The 22,214-nt window shown below is 45.8% G+C and overlaps 4 pseudogenes; 2 read left to right on the top strand and 2 right to left on the bottom strand.

Moving 5' to 3' along the window:
- Nucleotides 1-12,197: 12,197 nt before the first annotated feature.
- LOC134967043 (5S ribosomal RNA) lies at nucleotides 12,198-12,315 on the bottom strand (annotated as a pseudogene).
- A 116-nt stretch (nucleotides 12,316-12,431) lies between these two features.
- Nucleotides 12,432-12,550, bottom strand: LOC134968396 (5S ribosomal RNA; annotated as a pseudogene).
- A 2,598-nt stretch (nucleotides 12,551-15,148) lies between these two features.
- LOC134967225 (5S ribosomal RNA) lies at nucleotides 15,149-15,267 on the top strand (annotated as a pseudogene).
- Nucleotides 15,268-15,383: 116 nt separating this feature from the next.
- On the top strand, nucleotides 15,384-15,501 carry LOC134968433 (5S ribosomal RNA; annotated as a pseudogene).
- The last annotated feature ends 6,713 nt before the right edge of the window (nucleotides 15,502-22,214 follow it).

Genomic DNA, 22,214 nt, shown 5'->3' on the forward strand with positions numbered 1-22,214 from the left:
TGTCTCTCAGCCACAGAGACTCCAGTGCTTCCAGCATTCAGCGTGTCTCTCAGCCACAGAGACTCCAGTGCTTCCAGCATTCAGCGTGTCTCTCAGCCACAGACTCCAGTGCTTCCAGCATTCAGCGTGTCTCTCAGCCACAGTGACTCCAGTGCTTCCAGCATTCAGGGTGTCTCTCAGCCACAGAGACTCCAGTGCTTCCAGCATTCAGCGTGTCTCTCAGCCACAGAGACTCCAGTGCTTCCAGCATTCAGCGTGTCTCTCAGCCACAGAGACTCCAGTGCTTCCAGCATTCAGCGTGTCTCCCAGCCACAGAGACTCCAGTGCTTCCAGCATTCAGCGTGTCTCTCAGTCACAGAGACTCCAGTGCTTCCAGCATTCAGCGTGTCTCTCAGCCACAGAGACTCCAGTGTTCCAGCATTCAGCGTGTCTCTCAGCCACAGAGACTCCAGTGCTTCCAGCATTCAGCGTGTCTCTCAGCCACAGAGACTCCAGTGCTTCCAGCATTCAGCGTGTCTCTCAGCCACAGTGACTCCAGTGCTTCCAGCATTCAGCGTGTCTCTCAGCCACAGAGACTCCAGTGCTTCCAGCATTCAGCGTGTCTCTCAGCCACAGTGACTCCAGTGCTTCCAGCATTCAGCGTGTCTCTCAGCCACAGAGACTCCAGTGCTTCCAGCATTCAGCGTGTCTCTCAGCCACAGAGACTCCAGTGCTTCCAGCATTCAGCGTGTCTCTCAGCCACAGACTCCAGTGCTTCCAGCATTCAGCGTGTCTCTCAGCCACAGTGACTCCAGTGCTTCCAGCATTCAGGGTGTCTCTCAGCCACAGAGACTCCAGTGCTTCCAGCATTCAGCGTGTCTCTCAGCCACAGAGACTCCAGTGCTTCCAGCATTCAGCGTGTCTCTCAGCCACAGAGACTCCAGTGCTTCCAGCATTCAGCGTGTCTCCCAGCCACAGAGACTCCAGTGCTTCCAGCATTCAGCGTGTCTCTCAGTCACAGAGACTCCAGTGCTTCCAGCATTCAGCGTGTCTCTCAGCCACAGAGACTCCAGTGTTCCAGCATTCAGCGTGTCTCTCAGCCACAGAGACTCCAGTGCTTCCAGCATTCAGCGTGTCTCTCAGCCACAGAGACTCCAGTGCTTCCAGCATTCAGCGTGTCTCTCAGCCACAGTGACTCCAGTGCTTCCAGCATTCAGCGTGTCTCTCAGCCACAGAGACTCCAGTGCTTCCAGCATTCAGCGTGTCTCTCAGTCACAGAGACTCCAGTGCTTCCAGCATTCAGCGTGTCTCTCAGCCACAGAGACTCCAGTGTTCCAGCATTCAGCGTGTCTCTCAGCCACAGAGACTCCAGTGCTTCCAGCATTCAGCGTGTCTCTCAGCCACAGAGACTCCAGTGCTTCCAGCATTCAGTGTGTCTCCCAGCCACAGAGACTCCAGTGCTTCCAGCATTCAGCATGTCTCTCAGCCACAGATACTCCAGTGCTTCCAGCATTCAGCGTGTCTCTCAGCCACAGTGACTCCGTGCTTCCAGCATTCAGCGTGTCTCTCAGCCACAGATACTCCAGTGCGTTCAACATTCAGCGTGTCTCCCAGCCACAGAATCCCTGTGTCTTCAGCATCGTTCACAAGTCATCACTCACTTCTTCGTTCAGTGTTCTTCAGCATCGTTCACAAGTCATCTCTCATTCAACGTTCTTCAGCATCGTTCACAAGTCATCACTCACTTCTTCGTTTAGTGTTCTTCAGCATTATTCCCAAGTCATTATTAGAGATGAGCGCCTGAAATTTTTCGGGTTTTGTGTTTTGGTTTTGGGTTCGGTTCCGCGGCCGTGTTTTGGGTTCGAACGCGTTTTGGCAAAACCTCACCGAATTATTTTTGTCGGATTCGGGTGTGTTTTGGATTCGGGTGTTTTTTTCCAAAAACACTAAAAAACAGCTTAAATCATAGAATTTGGGGGTCATTTTGATCCCAAAGTATTATTAACCTCAAAAACCATAATTTACACTCATTTTCAGTCTATTCTGAATACCTCACACCTCACAATATTATTTTTAGTCCTAAAATTTGCACCGAGGTCGCTGTGTGAGTAAGATAAGCGACCCTAGTGGCCGACACAAACACCGGGCCCATCTAGGAGTGGCACTGCAGTGTCACGCAGGATGTCCCTTCCAAAAAACCCTCCCCAAACAGCACATGACGCAAAGAAAAAAAGAGGCGCAATGAGGTAGCTGTGTGAGTAAGATTAGCGACCCTAGTGGCCGACACAAACACCGGGCCCATCTAGGAGTGGCACTGCAGTGTCACGCAGGATGGCCCTTCCAAAAAACCCTCCCCAAACAGCACATGACGCAAAGAAAAAAAGAGGCGCAATGAGGTAGCTGTGTGAGTAAGATTAGCGACCCTAGTGGCCGACACAAACACCGGGCCCATCTAGGAGTGGCACTGCAGTGTCACGCAGGATGGCCCTTCCAAAAAACCCTCCCCAAACAGCACATGACGCAAAGAAAAAAAGAGGCGCAATGAGGTAGCTGACTGTGTGAGTAAGATTAGCGACCCTAGTGGCCGACACAAACACCGGGCCCATCTAGGAGTGGCACTGCAGTGTCACGCAGGATGTCCCTTCCAAAAAACCCTCCCCAAACAGCACATGATGCAAAGAAAAAGAAAAGAAAAAAGAGGTGCAAGATGGAATTGTCCTTGGGCCCTCCCACCCACCCTTATGTTGTATAAACAAAACAGGACATGCACACTTTAACCAACCCATCATTTCAGTGACAGGGTCTGCCACACGACTGTGACTGATATGACGGGTTGGTTTGGACCCCCCCCAAAAAAGAAGCAATTAATCTCTCCTTGCACAAACTGGCTCTACAGAGGCAAGATGTCCACCTCATCTTCACCCTCCGATATATCACCGTGTACATCCCCCTCCTCACAGATTATCAATTCGTCCCCACTGGAATCCACCATCTCAGCTCCCTGTGTACTTTGTGGAGGCAATTGCTGCTGGTCAATGTCTCCGCGGAGGAATTGATTATAATTCATTTTAATGAACATCATCTTCTCCACATTTTCTGGATGTAACCTCGTACGCCGATTGCTGACAAGGTGAGCGGCGGCACTAAACACTCTGTCTGCTGCTAATATATAGACTGGTTGATAAAGAGATAGTATACTCGTAACTAGTATGTATGTATAAAGAAAGAAAAAAAAACCACGGTTAGGTGGTATATACAATTATGGACGGGCTGCCGAGTGCCGACACAGAGGTAGCCACAGCCGTGAACTACCGCACTGTACTGTGTCTGCTGCTAATATATAGACTGGTTGATAAAGAGATAGTATACTCGTAACTAGTATGTATGTATAAAGAAAGAAAAAAAAACCACGGTTAGGTGGTGTATACAATTATGGACGGGCTGCCGAGTGCCGACACAGAGGTAGCCACAGCCGTGAACTACCGCACTGTACTGTGTCTGCTGCTAATATATAGACTGGTTGATAAAGAGATAGTATACTCGTAACTAGTATGTATGTATAAAGAAAGAAAAAAAAACCACGGTTAGGTGGTATATACAATTATGGACGGGCTGCCGAGTGCCGACACAGAGGTAGCCACAGCCGTGAACTACCGCACTGTACTGTGTCTGCTGCTAATATATAGACTGGTTGATAAAGAGATAGTATACTCGTAACTAGTATGTATGTATAAAGAAAGAAAAAAAAACCACGGTTAGGTGGTATATACAATTATGGACGGGCTGCCGAGTGCCGACACAGAGGTAGCCACAGCCGTGAACTACCGCACTGTACTGTGTCTGCTGCTAATATATAGACTGGTTGATAAAGAGACAGTATACTCGTAACTAGTATGTATGTATAAAGAAAGAAAAAAAAACCACGGTTAGGTCACTGGTATATACAATTATGGACGGGCTGCCGAGTGCCGACACAGAGGTAGCCACAGCCGTGAACTACCGCACTGTACTGTGTCTGCTGCTAATATAGACTGGTTGATAAAGAGATAGTATACTACTAATATTATATACTGGTGGTCAGGTCACTGGTCACTAGTCACACTGGCAGTGGCACTCCTGCAGCAAAAGTGTGCACTGTTTAATTTTAATATAATATTATGTACTCCTGGCTCCTGCTATAACCTATAACTGGCACTGCAGTAGTGCTTCCCAGTCTCCCCCACAATTATAAGCTGTGTGAGCTGAGCAGTCAGACAGATATATAATATATATAGATGATGCAGCACACTGGCCTGAGCCTGAGCAGTGCACACAGATATGGTATGTATGTGACTGAGTCACTGTGTGCTGTGTATCGCTTTTTTCAGTCAGAGAACGGATTATAAATAAAAGTGGTGGTCACTGGTCACTATCAGCAAAACTCTGCACTGTACACTACTGAGTACTCCTAATGCTCCCCAAAATTAGTAAATCAAGTGTCTAAACGGAGAGGACGCCAGCCACGTCCTCTCCCTATCAATCTCAATGCACGTGTGAAAATGGCGGCGACGCGCGGCTCCTTATATAGAATCCGAGTCTCGCGATAGAATCCGAGCCTCGCGAGAATCCGACAGCGTCATGATGACGTTCGGGCGCGCTCGGGTTAACCGAGCAAGGCGGGAAGATCCGAGTCGAGATCCGAGTCGCTCGGACCCGTGAAAAAAAACATGAAGTTCTGGCGGGTTCGGATTCAGAGAAACCGAACCCGCTCATCTCTAGTCATTATTCACTTCTCCGATCAGAGTTCTTCAGCACCGTTCTCAAGTCATCGTTTCATTCCTCATTCAGTGCACCTAGCATAGTTCATGAACTTAAGTTATCTATTAATCCTGCATGGGGAAGACCTATATTCGACCATCTCTATTTCGAATTTTCGACCCAGCTACGGTTCTTCTTCACGACCATCGGAAGATTCCCCGAGTTCTCAACTCTCTCAACCCAGGTGCGTGACAAGTGTAATTATGCTGCAGATACATGTTCCTAACTTCCTACTATCTATATGTGACACCTGCACAGTATCACTTCTCTCATTCTGTATGTATCAGTGTAGTCTTATACAGCAGCACTGGACATATGGCAGCAGAGAACACCACCACTGTGACTGGACTGATGCAGCACAATACACCACCACTGAACTGATGCAGCACAACACAGCACCACTGCAATGGACTTATACAGCAGCACTGGACATATGGCAGCAGGGAACACCACCACTGTGACTGGACTGAAGCAGCACAATACACCACCACTGAACTGATGCAGCACAATACACCACTGAACTGATGCAGCACAACACAGCACCACTGCAATGGACTTATACAGCAGCACTGGACATATAGCAGCAGGGAACACCACCACTGTGACTGGACTGATGCAGCACAATACACCACTGAACTGATGCAGCACAATACACCACTGAACTGATGCAGCACAAGACAGCACCACTGGACTGGACTTATACAGCAGCACTGGATATATGGCAGCAGAGGACATAACCACTGTGACTGGACTGATACAGCACAAGACACTACCACTGAACTGATGCAGGACACTGAGGATGGAGACACCTCCTCTCTCTACACTCTCCAATGCCGGAGTGAAAATGGCGGTGACGCGCGGCTCCTTATATGGAATCCAAACCCTGCGAGAATCCGACAGCGGGATGATGACGTTTTGCCTCATTCTGGTTTCCGAATTCGGGCTCGGGTAGTGAAGTACAGTAGGGTTCCGTTCTCTGAGAACCAAACCCGCTCATCTCTACTACTAACAGCCTGCAATTAATTTTAGAAAGAATATGTGCATGTTATAAATCTGTGAAATTATTTGACAAGTTTATTTTTATTTTTGTATATTCATTTGCTATACAGAAACTAGTAAATGTATTTATATTTTCATGTCTGTATATTTTTTTTATGAACCGGCCGGTACTGTGTAATTTTTTTGCTAAAAATTTGTACTTACCTAAAAATTATAAAAGCTAATTATCATAACACCTGGCTTCTTAGCGCCCTACTTTTGCTGTGGTTATTTTTTTATTATTTGAGTGAGTAAAGTAGTCTCTCTCTCAGTGGCAGCTAGGAATACAGGTGTACTGTTTTTAGAGTTTGAATTGCCTTAGAAATAGCTACCACCAGAACGTCTTTTTTCTATTTGTACTTTACATATTGGATGAGAGCTCTGCGCTGTCTCCTCTGAGCCACCGAAACCACGTACTGTCGGAGTCAAACCACAACATGACCTTCAACCTGGCCAGCCAACATACTGTGTATGCGCGGCTTCTAGCTTCATGCTCCCCTGTGGAAGGACGTGCCTCTCAATGTCTTTCCTGTGCGGAGAGTTTGAGTAACACTAGAGAGCCTACCAAGTACCACCACACACACACACACACACACACACACACACACACACACACACACAAACCGTTGTGCGTTGTGTCTAGTTAAAGAACCACAACCTGGTTAAGTTATTAAACATGTGAACTGACCTCCATCACACACCTCTGCCACCTATAGCAACACCTATAGGTCCTGCCAATAAATTACGTAATATGAAGTAATTGGTCATCACTTATATAATATATCAGCCACACTAGTGATTTTATACTTTCCATGGGAGAATTTAAAGTGTCCGGCGATGTTGTCATCATCATCAATGCATATTGTCCACCAAGGATAGACTGTACAGGTGACTGTACTTGGCACGCCATTGTCCGTATTGTCCAACCCACATTCCACCTTTCTAAGCGTGGGTAGTCATAAGCGCACAATGCGAACAATGCTTCATGCGGACACAAGTGTGTGTTTTATCAGTATATACATTTCAGAAATATATACTCTGACCAACAAAAAAATAAAATTATAAAAAGCATATATCCAATCCTACAATTGTGCAGCTATGAACCCTTTTAAATGTAGTACTGTAAACAGATTATATTGTCTTGAAAGATTTTTTTATTTTATTTTTCCACCCCTCTGAAATTTGGCCATTTCCAAAAACATCATGAAAGGATTACTACAAGCAGGAAATTTTTACATTGGCCTCCACCCACCAAGCCAACTTCAGGTGCCAAGGAGCAGTCCATACACAGTTTTTCAAGAGCTGTGCGCTGACCCCCATGTTTTGTTTTTGGGTTTGGTTCGAATTAGAGATGAGCAGGTTCAGTTCTCAGTGAACAGAACTCTCCCAAACTTCACGATCCAAGCAGGGAACCGAGTCCGGCTCGGGATTTCCCGCCAGACTCGGATCCCAGAATGAAGCAAAACATCATCATCCCGCTGTCAGATTCTTGCAGGTTTTGGATTCCATATAAAGAGCCGCGCATCGCCGCCATTTTCACTCCGGACTTGGAGAGTGAGGGAGACAGACCTCTGTCTCTGTGGCTGGTGACGTCGGGTGGGGTCAGTGTGTGCTCTGTAGGGGTGATGTCCTGTCATTGTGGTGTCCCTGTGCTGATAGGGTTGCTGTCCTGGCTGTCACTGGTGTTTCATGTGCTGTTAGGGGTGCTGCAGCTGTACATGGGTGTTGCTGTCCTGGCTGTCACTGTGCTGTATAGGAGCACTGTCTTCATGTATGCTGTGAAAATACAGGGGTTCTGGCCCTGTCCTGGATGCTGCAAAAATACAGGGGTGCTTTGAAAATAAATGTACACTGGCCCTATCTTGTATGCTGTAAAAATTCAGTGGTACAGTGAAAATAAATATACACTGGTCCTGTCCTCTATGTTGTAAAAATACAGGGGTGCTTTGAATATAAAGGGGTCCTAGCACTGTCTTGTATACTGTCAAATTTCAGGGGTGTTGTGAAAATACAGGTGTGCTGGCACTGTCCTGTATGCTGTAAAAATACAGGGGTGCTGTGAAAATAAATGTACACTCGCCCTGTACTGTATGCTGTAAAAATACAGGGGTGCTGTGAAAATAAATGTACACTCGCCCTGTACTGTATGCTGTAAAAATTCAGGGGTGCTGTGAAAATAAGTGTACACTGGCTCTGTCCTGTATGTTATAAAAATACAGGGGTGCTTTGAATATAAAGGGGTGCTGGCACTGTCTTGTATACTGTAAAATTACAGGGGTGTTGTGAAAATACAGGGGTGCTGGCACTGTCCTGTATGCTGTAAAAATACAGGGGTGCTTTGAATATAAAAGGGTGCTGGCCCTGTCTTGTATGCTGTCAAATTACAGGGGTGTTGTGAAAATACAGGGGTGCTGGCAGTGTCCTGTATGCTGTAAAAATAAATTCAGTGGTGCTGTGAAAATAAATGTACACTGGCCCTGTCCTGTATACTGTAGAAATACATGTGTGCTGTGAATATAAATGGGTGCTGGCCCTGTCTTGTATGCTGTAAAATTACAGAGGTGTTGTGAAAATACAGGAGTGCTGGCACTGTCCTGTATGCTGTAAAATACAGGGGTGCTGTGAAAATAAATGTTCACTGGCCCTGTCTTGTATGCTAGAAAAATTCAGGGGTGCTGTGAAAAATAAGAATTTACTCACGGTAATTCTATTTCTCGTAGTCCGTAGTGGATGCTGGGACTCCGTAAGGACCATGGGGAATAGCGGCTCCACAGGAGACTGGGCACAACTATAAAGAAAGCTTTAGGTCTAACTGGTGTGCACTGGCTCCTCCCACTATGACCCTCTTCCAGACTTCAGTTAGGATACTGTGCCCGGAAGAGCTGACACAAGAAGGAAGGATTTTGAATCCCGGGTAAGACTCATACCAGCCACACCAATCACACCGTATAACTCGTGATACAATACCCAGTTAACAGTATGATAACAACTGAGCCTCTCAACAGATGGCTCAACAATAACCCTTTAGTTAAGCAATAACTATATACAAGTATTGCAGACAATCCGCACTTGGGATGGGCGCCCAGCATCCACTACGGACTACGAGAAATAGAATTACCGGTGAGTAAATTCTTATTTTCTCTGACGTCCTAAGTGGATGCTGGGACTCCGTAAGGACCATGGGGATTATACCAAAGCTCCCAAATGGGCGGGAGAGTGCGGATGACTCTGCAGCACCGAATGGGCAAACTCTAGGTCCTCCTCAGCCAGGGTGTCAAACTTGTAGAATTTAGCAAACGTGTTTGACCCCGACCAAGTAGCTGCTCGGCAAAGTTGAAGAGCCGAGACCCCTCGGGCAGCCGCCCAAGAAGAGCCCACCTTCCTTGTGGAATGGGCTTTTACTGATTTAGGATGCGGCAGTCCAGCTGCAGAATGTGCAAGCTGAATCGTACTACAGATCCAGCGAGCAATAGTCTGCTTTGAAGCAGGTGCACCCAACTTGTTGGGCGCATACAGGATAAATAGCGAGTCAGTCTTTCTGACTCCAGCTGTCCTGGAAACATATATTTTCAGGGCCCTGACTACGTCCAACAACTTGGAAGCCTCCAAGTCTTTTGTAGCCGCAGGCACCACGATAGGTTGGTTCAGATGAAACGCTGATACCACTTTAGGGAGAAACTGGGGACGAGTCCTCAATTCTGCCCTATCCATATGGAAAATCAGATAAGGGCTTTTACATGACAAAGCCGCCAATTCTGATACACGCCTGGCCGAAGCCAAGGCCAACAACATGACCACTTTCCACGTGAGATATTTCAAATCCACGGTTTTAAGTGGCTCAAACCAATGTGACTTTGGGAAATCCAACACCCCGTTGAGATCCCAAGGTGCCACTGGAGGCACAAAAGGGGGCTGAATATGCAGCATTCCCTTAACAAAAGTTTGAACTTCAGGTAGTGAAGCCAGTTCTCTCTGGAAGAAAATCGATAGAGCCGAAATCTGGACCTTAATGGAACCCAATTTTAGGCCCATAGTCACCCCTGACTGTAGAAAGTGCAGGAAACGGCCCAGCTGAAATTCTTCCGTTGGGGCCTTCCTGGCCTCACACCACGCAACATATTTTCGCCATATGCGGTGATAATGGTTTGCGGTTACTTCTTTCCTAGCTTTAATCAGCGTAGGAATGACTTCCTCCGGAATGCCCTTTTCCTTCAGGATCCGGTGTTCAACCGCCATGCCATCAAACGCAGCCGCGGTAAGTCTTGGAACAGACAGGGCCCCTGCTGCTGCAGGTCCAGTCTGAGCAGCAGAGGCCATGGGTCCTCTGAGATCATTTCTTGAAGTTCCGGGTACCAAGCTCTTCTTGGCCAATCTGGAACAATGAATATAGTTCTTACTCCTCTTCTCCTTATTATCCTCAGTACCTTTGGTATAAGAGGAAGAGGAGGGAACACATAAACCGACCGGTACACCCACGGTGTCACTAGAGCGTCCACAGCTATCGCCTGCGGGTCTCTTGACCTGGCGCAATAATTTTCTAGCTTTTTGTTTAGGTGGGACGCCATCATGTCCACCTGTGGCCTTTCCCAACGGTTTACAATCAGTTGGAAGACTTCTGGATGAAGTCCCCACTCTCCCGGGTGGAGGTCGTGCCTGCTGAGGAAGTCTGCTTCCCAGTTGTCCACTCCCGGAATGAACACTGCTGACAGTGCTAACACGTGATTTTCCGCCCATCGGAGAATCCTTGTGGCTTCTGCCATCGCCGTCCTGCTTCTCGTGCCGCCCTGTCGGTTTACATGGGCGACCGCCGTGATGTTGTCTGACTGGATCAGTACCGGCTGGTTTTGAAGCAGGGGTTTTGCCTGACTTAGGGCATTGTACATGGCCCTTAGTTCCAGAATATTTATGTGCAGGGAAGTCTCCTGACTTGACCATAGTCCTTGGAAGTTTCTTCCCTGTGTGACTGCTTCCCAGCCTCGAAGGCTGGCATCCGTGGTCACCAGGACCCAGTCCTGTATGCCGAATCTGCGGCCCTCTTGAAGATGAGCACTCTGCAGCCACCACAGCAGAGACACCCTTGTCCTTGGAGACAGGGTTATCAGACGATGCATCTGAAGATGCGATCCGGACCACTTGTCCAACAGGTCCCACTGAAAGGTTCTTGCATGAAACCTGCCGAATGGAATCGCTTCGTAAGAAGCTACCATTTTTCCCAGGATCCGCGTGCAGTGATGCACCGACACCTGTTTTGGTTTTAGGAGGCCTCTGACTAGAGATGACAGCTCCTTGGCCTTCTCCTCCGGGAGAAACACTTTTCTCTGTTCTGTGTCCAGAACCATCCCCAGGAACAGTAGACGTGTCGTAGGGACCAGCTGTGACTTTGGAATATTTAGAATCCAGCCGTGCTGTTGTAGCACTTCCCGAGATAGTGCTACCCCGACCAACAACTGCTCTCTGGACCTCGCCTTTATCAGGAGATCGTCCAAGTACGGGATAATTAAAACTCCCTTCTTTCGAAGGAGTATCATCATTTCGGCCATTACCTTGGTAAAGACCCTCGGAGCCGTGGATAGACCGAAAGGCAACGTCTGGAATTGGTAATGACAATCCTGTACCACAAATCTGAGGTACTCCTGGTGAGGATGGTAAATGGGGACATGCAGGTAAGCATCCTTGATGTCCAGTGATACCATGTAATCTCCCTCGTCCAGGCTTGCAATAACCGCCCTGAGCGATTCCATCTTGAACTTGAATTTTTTTATATATGTGTTCAAGGATTTCAAATTTAAAATGGGTCTCACCGAACCGTCCGGTTTCAGTACCACAAACATTGTGGAATAGTAACCCCTTCCTTGTTGAAGTAGAGGCACCTTTACTATCACTTGTTGTGAATACAGCTTGTGAATTGCCTGTAACACTGCCTCCTGGACCCTGCCTGAGGGAGTGGTTGGTAAGGCAGATTTGAGGAAACGGCGGGGGGGAGACGTCTCGAATTCCAGCTTGTACCCCTGAGATACTACAAGAGGAAAGCAAGAAAAAGACAAAATACCCTTGTGTGGAAGCACTCTTTGTAAATTATAATTATTAAATGATGAAGAGGAGGACCGTTTGAAGTCCTTCCTCTTGATGGATTGATTAAAACTTAACTTTTATTAATTGGCTAAGAATTCACTGTGGGGTGAACAAAATATAGAATATTAAAAATTATAAATGTAAGAATCTAGATTGCCATTGTAACAAATATGGTTCTAGATATAACAGGTGAAAATATTGTTGTTATAATTATATATGTATAGGAATCATAATGTGTACACGTCACAGAAAGGATCGAAGTATGGAGTAAGCTCTGAAGAAAATAGTACAAGAATTTCCTGAAAGAAAATGGCCCACAGCACCTAGTATTCCCTGGAGGTCTCCCATCCATGTACTGACCAGGCCATACCTGCTTAGCTTCCAAGATCGGACGTGATCGGGCGCATTCAGGATAGTATGGCCGTGGGCCAATTATTATCAAGAAATACTGTTGGTACTAAATGGAGGTCTGTGGGTCTGATAAACCCACTGTATATAATATTGGGAAATTGCAGTGTGATATGAGGATTCTCCTCAAGAAAAATGGCCCACAGCACCTAGTATTCCCTGGAGGTCTCCCATCCAAGTACTGACCAGGCCTTTATCTGCTTAGCTTCCCAGATCAGATGTGATCGGGCGTAATCAGGATAGTATGGCCGTGGGCCAAGTAAATCAGAAAATTGGCAGACACACCTCTAAATTCAGTAATGGTATCTGACAGTGCTTGTAAGCTCCTGTCACTGAAATTCCAAGTGAGGGAGTCTGTGTAAGTAAATACTGCTGCTGTCTTTTAAACGATAGAGCTATGAACTCAGTATAAGCACAATGTCTTTCTCCCAGACTTTCATCAGTCAAATATAGGAGTGGTAAATTGTAGCAATCAGTATCAATCTTTTTTCGTGGATATTAATACAAACTGGGAAAATCTTTTCTATTTTTTGCTGTGAGTAGCCAATATTATCAAAAAGAATGAAAAAAGAAGAAGAAAAAAAGGTAGTCTATGTCCATGTGATAAATAGCAAAAAGACAAAAATTATTATTGAAAGTCTTTAGCCCATATGTTAAACACTTATGGGTAGCTGATATAGCAATTCTTATGTTTCTGTTACTGAAAAATCGTTTCCAATGATAATGAAAAAAACTGTATAGAAACAAATGTTGTTATTAGGTTAGGCTGCATGGATACAATGTGAGCAGCACAACACAAGTACCTTTTTCAGTCTGGTGGAAATATAAATATAAGTATGAATGAGCTTGCAGTATACTTCTGAAATGGCTGTATAAATAGAATCAATTCTGAGTATAGTTACGGAGCAAATGCAGGGATAGTCACGCCAAATAGGTTCTGGTGCGCTGCTTGGAAATGAACATATAGTTAGAGGTTACCATTTTCCAATGTTGCAGATGTCCCTGCGAACGGTTGCTGGAGTTTATGGCCGAGCTCCGTGCTCCGTGTTCTGTGACCGTGCGGCCGCCCGTTCCGGAGAGGGCGAAGCCGCAGTGACGTCACTTGTTGGACGTCAGGTTTCCGACGTACGTTTCACCTGTAGGCTTGTTCACGGAAGCCCCGTGTTCTCTCTCACCTGATGATCCCTTAAATAGGATACACGAACCAATGATATAATAAGGGATTGATTATAATAGAATGTGTTACAGCTTGGTTTGATGGAAGTTTAATTGGGATTGATTACGGATTGAGCAATGCAAGAATGTGAAGATGGTTAGGAAGGGTAGTGGACAGATTTATCCGAATTAATACCTGTTGTAACTAACAGATGAATCAAGGAGGATTAGTAATATCGAAGGTCCCAGTAATATTGGGCACCTGTGTGTCCATTTAGGCAGGGAGGATTGGATGATGTGGGGAAAATTGAAATGATAATGACAATGATAATGACAGTGAAATAAGTGGATGTTGTAATAATATTATAGTGAAGTAATATTATTACAACATCCACTTATTTCACTGTCATTATCATCCTGTTATCCCTTGACACAGTTGCTCTTCCTCAACCAGAGCAAACACCTTCTCTATCTCACACTCAAAACCATTCAATTTTCCCCACATCATCCAATCCTCCCTGCCTAAATGGACACACAGGTGCCCAATATTACTGGGACCTTCGATATTACTAATCCTCCTTGATTCATCTGTTAGTTACAACAGGTATTAATTCGGATAAATCTGTCCGCTACCCTTCCTAACCATCTTCACATTCTTGCATTGCTCAATCCGTAATCAATCCCAATTAAACTTCCATCAAACCAAGCTGTAACACATTCTATTATAATCAATCCCTTATTATATCATTGGTTCGTGTATCCTATTTAAGGGATCATCAGGTGAGAGAGAACACGGGGCTTCCGTGAACAAGCCTACAGGTGAAACGTACGTCGGAAACCTGACGTCCAACAAGTGACGTCATTGCGGCTTCGCCCTCTCCGGAACGGGCGGCCGCACGGTCACAGAACACGGAGCACGGAGCTCGGCCATAAACTCCAGCAACCGTTCGCAGGGACATCTGCAACATTGGAAAATGGTAACCTCTAACTATATGTTCATTTCCAAGCAGCGCACCAGAACCTATTTGGCGTGACTATCCCTGCATTTGCTCCGTAACTATACTCAGAATTGATTCTATTTATACAGCCATTTCAGAAGTATACTGCAAGCTCATTCATACTTATATTTATATTTCCACCAGACTGAAAAAGGTACTTGTGTTGTGCTGCTCACATTGTATCCATGCAGCCTAACCTAATAACAACATTTGTTTCTATACAGTTTTTTTCATTATCATTGGAAACGATTTTTCAGTAACAGAAACATAAGAATTGCTATATCAGCTACCCATAAGTGTTTAACATATGGGCTAAAGACTTTCAATAATAATTTTTGTCTTTTTGCTATTTATCACATGGACATAGACTACCTTTTTTTCTTCTTCTTTTTTCATTCTTTTCGATAATATTGGCTACTCACAGCAAAAAATAGAAAAGATTTTCCCAGTTTGTATTAATATCCACGAAAAAAGATTGATACTGATTGCTACAATTTACCACTCCTATATTTGACTGATGAAAGTCTGGGAGAAAGACATTGTGCTTATACTGAGTTCATAGCTCTATCGTTTAAAAGACAGCAGCAGTATTTACTTACACAGACTCCCTCACTTGGAATTTCAGTGACAGGAGCTTACAAGCACTGTCAGATACCATTACTGAATTTAGAGGTGTGTCTGCCAATTTTCTGATTTACTTGGCCCACGGCCATACTATCCTGATTACGCCCGATCACATCTGATCTGGGAAGCTAAGCAGATAAAGACCTGGTCAGTACTTGGATGGGAGACCTCCAGGGAATACTAGGTGCTGTGGGCCATTTTTCTTGAGGAGAATCCTCATATCACACCGCAATTTCCCAATATTATATACAGTGGGTTTATCAGACCCACAGACCTCCATTTAGTACCAACAGTATTTCTTGATAATAATTAGCCCACGGCCATACTATCCTGAATGCGCCCGATCACGTCCGATCTTGGAAGCTAAGCAGGTATGGCCTGGTCAGTACGTGGATGGGAGACCTCCAGGGAATACTAGGTGCTGTGGGCCATTTTCTTTCAGGAAATTCTTGTACTATTTTCTTCAGAGCTTACTCCATACTTCGATCCTTTCTGTGACGTGTACACATTATGATTCCTATACATATATAATTATAACAACAATATTTTCACCTGTTATATCTAGAACCATATTTGTTACAATGGCAATCTAGATTCTTACATTTATAATTTTTAATATTCTATATTTTGTTCACCCCACAGTGAATTCTTAGCCAATTAATAAAAGTTAAGTTTTAATCAATCCATCAAGAGGAAGGACTTCAAACGGTCCTCCTCTTCATCATTTAATAATTATAATTTACAAAGAGTGCTTCCACACAAGGGTATTTTGTCTTTCTCTTGCTTTCCTCTTGTAGTCAAACTACAAAATCTGTGGGAGCACCACCAAAACTCAGTACTATTTATGATTTACAATAATAGTCAATATTTTGGTATCTAATAGATTTATTTCTTTGCTAATTACAACACATACTATTCAAGCTGGTGCAAATCCACAACCCCCCTTCCTCTACAACCCCTGAGATACTACTTGAAGGATCCAGGGATCCACCCGTGAGCGAGCCCACTGATTGCTGAAATATTTTAGACGGGCCCCCACCGTACCTGGCTCCGCCTGTGAAGCCCCAGCGTCATGCTGTGTACTTAGAGGAAACGGGGGAGGACTTTTGCTCCTGGGAACTGGCTGTATGCTGCAGCTTCTTTCCCCTACCTCTCCCTCTGGGCAGAAAGGACGCGCCTTTAACCCGCTTGCCCCTATTGGGCCGAAAGGACTGTACCTGATAATACGGTGCTTTCTTTGGTTGTGAGGGAACATGGGGTAAAAATGTAGACTTCCCAGCTGTTGCTGTGGAAACGAGGTCCGAGAGACCATCCCCGAACAACTCCTCACCCTTATAAGGCAGAACTTCCATGTGTCATTTGGAATCTGCATCTCCTGTCCACTGCCGAGTCCATAACCCTCTCCTGGCAGAAATGGACATTGCACTAATTTTGGTTGCCAGCCGGCAAATATCCCTCTGTGCATCCCTCATGTATAAAAGTGCGTCTTTTATATGCTCTACGTTTAGCAATATAGTGTCCCTGTCTAGGGTATCTATATTTTCTGACAGGGAATCTGACCACGCAGCAGCAGCACTGCACATCCAGGCTGAAGCAATAGCCGGTCTCAGTATAACACCTGTGTGTGTAAATATAGATTTCAGGATAGCCTCCTGCTTTCTATCAGCAGATTCCTTCAGGGCGGCCGTATCCGGAGACGGTAGTGCCACCTTCTTTGACAAGCGTGTGAGCGCTTTATCCACCCTAGGGGATGTTTCCCAGCGTGACCTATCCTCTGGCGGGAAAGGGTACGCCATTAGTAACCTCTTAGAAATTACCAGCTTTTTATCAGGGGAAGCCCACGCTTCTTCACACACTTCGTTTAACTCTTCAGATGGAGGAAAAGCTACTGGTAGTTTTTTCTCTCCTAACATAATACCCTTTTTTGTGGTACCGGGGGTAACATCAGAAATGTGCAACACATTTTTCATTGCCTCAATCATGTAACGTGTGGCCCTACTGGAAGTTACATTAGTCTCATCGTCGTCGACACTGGAGTCAGTATCCGTGTCGACATCTGTGTCTGTCATCTGAGGAAGCGGGCGTTTTAGAGCCCCTGATGACTTTTGAGACGCCTGGGCAGGCACAGGTTGAGAAGCCGGCTGTCCCACATTAGGTATGTCGTCAAACCTTTTATGCAAGGAGTCGACACTGTCGCGTAATTCCTTCCACAGCACCATCCACTCAGGTGTCGACCCCGCAGGGGGTGACATCACGTTTACAGGCATTTGCTCCGCCTCCACATAAGCCTCCTCATCAAACATGTCGACACAGCCGTACCGACACACCGCAAACACACAGGGAATGCTCTGACAGAGGACAGGACCCCACAAAGCCCTTTGGGGAGACAGAGAGAGAGTATGCCAGCACACACCAGAGCGCTATATAACACAGGGATCCCACTATAAATGAATGTTTTCCCTTATAGCTGCTTTTTTATATATCATATATATATATCTATACTGCGCCTAAATTTAGTGCCCCCCCTCTCTTTTTTACCCTTCTGTAGTGTTCAGACTGCAGGGGAGAGCCAGGGAGCTTCCTTCCAGCGGAGCTGTGAGGGAAAAATGGCGCCAGTGTGCTGAGGGAGATGGCCCCGCCCCTTTTTCGGCTGACTTTCTCCCGCTTTTTCTGTAATACTGGCAGGGGTAATTTTACATCTATATAGCCTCTAGGACTATATATGATGTAGATTTGCCAGCCAAGTTGTCATATATTGCCCTCAGGGCGCCCCCCCCCAGCACCCTGCACCCATCAGTGACCGGAGTGTGAGGTGTACATGAGGAGCAATGGCGCACAGCTGCAGTGCTGTGCGCTACCTTGGTGAAGACCGAAGTCTTCTGCCGCCGATTTTCCGGACCTCTTCGTTGCTTCTGGCTCTGTAAGGGGGACGGCGGCGCGGCTCCGGGAACGAACACCAAGGTCGGGTCCTGCGGTCAATCCCTCTGGAGCTAATGGTGTCCAGTAGCCTAAGAAGCCCAAACTACCACCTGTTAGGTAGGTTCGCTTCTTCTCCCCTTAGTCCCTCGCTGCAGTGAGTCTGTTGCCAGCAGATCTCACTGTAAAATAAAAAACCTAAATATACTTTCTTTCTAGGAGCTCAGGAGAGCCCCTAGTGTGCATCCAGCTCAGCCGGGCACAAGATTCTAACTGAAGTCTGGAGGAGGGTCATAGTGGGAGGACCCAGTGCACACCAGTTAGACCTAAAGCTTTCTTTATAGTTGTGCCCAGTCTCCTGCGGAGCCGCTATTCCCCATGGTCCTTACGGAGTCCCAGCATCCACTTAGGACGTCAGAGAAATAAAGGGGCGCTGTTCTGTGTGCTGTAATAATAAATGGGTGCTGTCCTATGAAATGGAGAACAAAAATTTGGAGGAATAAATAGTGAAAGAGCAGGAACCACTTCCAGTTCCTAGTACTAATGCTGAAGCTGCTGCTGCCATCATTCATGACATTAATAATGCAATTCCTTCAACGTCATCTGCTAAGGCCGATTCCCAATGTCATAGAGCGCATGTAAAATCCAAGAACCAAAAATGAAGAACCCCCCCAAAAAAAGATCTGATAAGAAACGTAAAATTGACAATATGCCATTCACGACACGAAGTGGCAAGGAAAGGCTCAGTAAGGCCTTGGCCTATGTTCATGACTGGTGGTTCAGATTCTCATGAAGATGGAAGCCCTACTCCCTCTCGAAAAATTTAAAAAATAAAGCTTGTTGGTGTAGCTGGCACTGAGGAGAAAGTTGACGATGAGGATTCTGATGGTGATATGATTTGTTTGAATAAGGCACCAGTGGAGACAGTTGTTGGCATTGGGAGCTGCCCTATATGGGGTGCTGCCCCTCTGCCCTATTAGTCCAGGGGTGCTGCCCCACTGCCGTTTAAGTCCAGCTGTGCTGTTGCCTGTTTGCTGTGCTTAGTAATTCTCCAGGTGTGTTGCCTATGCTGTATAAGTCCTGGGCTGCTGCCTATCTGCTGTATAAATCCAGAGGCGCTGCCGTATAATTCCAGGGGTGCTGCTGTACTTGAGGTTTAAAATAAATCCTGGAGCAGAATATGAAACAAGCTTCAACAACACAAACAGATTTGTGAAAACATATAGCCACAAAGGTGGACATAGAAATTGCAATTTTGACGAAGTGGTTTCCAATGAGACCACATTTGTGGCCAAAGTCAGTCAGACTCAGAAGAGACAGAATCTTAATCCAGCACAACTGCCAGAGAAAACTAGATTTTCCAAACACACCTATGTCTTTATGTCTGCCATATAATTCCAGGGGTACCCTGTCTGAACCTGCTCATCTACATCTGTGTGCACTGTGTACCCAGCATTAGAGAAAGGTTCTTCTCAATTATTTCATGTTAGGGACTCACTCAAATGAAAGGCTCCAATTAGTCAACCTTAATTTTGATTTATTATTATTAATGTTCCACATTTGGGGATTTATTTATTTACAAGATGCACATTTGTTGTACAGGGTTCTTTTCCTAAAGGCTGCGTAGGGTTATCGCAAGACCTTGTGGTGTTAGAAGAACAGAGTTTCAGTGATCTTGCATTGCATCAGCTTTCCATTACACTGCAGCACTAGATGGGCCAGGAGCTCCTGTGAGGCACAAACAGTTACTGAATAAGGCCCAGAATGGAGTCTCATGGTGCCTTACAGCCAGGAAGATGTCTGGCTTACCAGGCTGAGGCATGCTGTGGGCACAGAGGTTAGCATTGCTTCCTCCCACAGTCCTACTTATAGTATGAAATTATTTTCGACTGTGGAGTGGTAAGCTCCACTAGGGCAGGGGCTCAATTACAAAAAAATCACTGCACAGTCCTGCTTGGTACTGTACCGAACCCACCCGAACTCAACTTGCCCGATCCGGGGCTGCTGTGGGGACTCAGGAGGGGCTGCTAAAACATCTAAAAGGCTGCTTTATTTAAAAATAAAATATGAATAAAATAAACAAGACACACAGGTATGCTCACATGCATGTAACTGGGACACACAGGTATGCTCACATGCGTGTAACTGGAAGCTGTGCAAAACGAAAATAAGGTATCTGCCACAAAATATGTAAATAAAAATGCAATAAAAAATGGAAAAAAAGAAACCCACCGGGTTTTCACAAAATAAGTCTCCTGACTCCGTGAGGGGAAATATCCAATCTTGATCCTGTCATATACACCAGTTTATCTGCATTCCAGCATTAAATCAGAGATTATCTTAATCCAGGGGTGGCCAACATGCGGCCCGCATCCGGCACGCAAACCGATCCTGCCTGGTCCGCTGTCCCCCACCAGTGTGCAATGACAAGCGGGCCGACTGGCTGAGCCGCTTGTCATTGCGCTACACACCTCCCAGACGCGGTCCTGCTGAGGAAATCCCGGTCACGTCACAGGGTCTGCTGACCGGGATTTCCTCTGTGACGTCATGCGCTGGGCGGCACGGGGACGGAGCCACAGCAGGAGTGGGCAGCAGCAGCGATTCCGTGCAGCACAGCGGGCAGTGCGGATCATCTGGCAGCAGGCAGCGGATCATCTGGGCAGCGAATCTGCCACTGTGAAAAAAAAAGGTAAAGGGATCTGTGCTTAACTTTAAAAGCCGGGGGGGGGGGGGGGGGGGGGGAGAGAGGCTGCTATATAGGTTCAGGGGAGGGGGGGGAGGGGGATAGGGTCAGGGACTACTATATGGGTTTAGGGGAGAATGTGGGAAGGGGGGCAGGGACTGCTATATGGGTTTAGGGGAGAGGGAGGCTAGAGACTGCTATATGGATCCAGGGGATGTTTTGTTCATATGTTTGTAAATCCAGTCATCAGGACACAGAGACATGTGAGTTCACTGCTGGGCTATTTTATTCCATCACCAACTCCAGGCACACTGCCCACTGGACCACCCACTTCCCAGAATCCCCCTGGTCCCAGGGACCATCACTGAAGATTCAGGCTTACACATATTAGTAAGGGAGTGTCTACAAATATTAAGCATTCTAATACACTAACATCACATCCTCTTTTCTTTAAAGATAAGCCCTGTACGCTTCAATGCAGCAATTAACAACATCATATTAAGAACATCATCTAACACATTTCAATGAGTCTCTCGGGTCTGCGTATTTCCCTTTTGGGTCCTTCATAAACAGTATGTGTTTCATCGACCATGTTGGACCTTTCTAGAATTGTGGTTTGTTCACCATTATGAGGATCATCATACATGTCAGATGAAGGGTATTCTTCAGTTATGTTGTCTTCATTATGGTTAGGTTGAAATCTTAAATCCACCTGATTTCTTCTTACTTCCGTTCCACGCTCTGTACGTGTAGTATAAGATCTTGGTGCTACTTGTGCTTGCACAATATCTTTCTGCACCCAAATACCTTTCTCGTGATCTCTGAGACGGACTTGGTCACCCGATTTTAGATCAGATAAGCTTTTTGCTCGCCTGTCATGGAACAGTTTCTGTTTCGCCTGTTGACGTTCCTTACTCTGACCAACGCTGAGTTATGTGTATTAAGCAGTTCATCATGTATCAGGAGATTTGCTCGAATACTCCTTCCCATCAGCATTTGTGCAGGAGAAAGTCCATTCTGTAAAGGTATACTGCGGTAGATTAAAAGACTTTTGTAGAAATCTTCTTTACCTTCTTGAGCTTTTTTCATGAGACTCTTTACAGTTTTTACTGAACTTTCCACCAACCCATTTGAGCGTGGATAGTGGGTATTTGACGTAGTATGGACAAATTCCCACTCTTCAGCAAATTGTCTAAATTCAGCACTGGAAAACTGAGGACCATTGTCAGTGAACACTTCCATAGGAACACCATGCCTTGCAAAGATTGACTTCATGCAATTGATTACGGCTTTATTAGTAGTTGTAGGTAGTGTCTTCACCTCAGGGTAATTAGATTAATAATCAGTCACGACAATGTACGTTTTCCCATTACAATCAAACAAATCTGCGCCAACTTTCTGGTACGGTCTCTCTGGCACTGCGTGAGGACTCAGTGGCTCGACTTGTTGTTTCGGTCTATACGTAAGACATAATTCACATGTAGCTGTAGTCTGTGCTATGTCTTGGTTCATTCTTGGCCAATACATAACTTCACGCGCTCTCC

This window comes from Pseudophryne corroboree, chromosome 10 (genome assembly GCF_028390025.1).
Source record: "Pseudophryne corroboree isolate aPseCor3 chromosome 10, aPseCor3.hap2, whole genome shotgun sequence".
Taxonomy (NCBI): Eukaryota; Metazoa; Chordata; class Amphibia; order Anura; family Myobatrachidae; genus Pseudophryne; species Pseudophryne corroboree.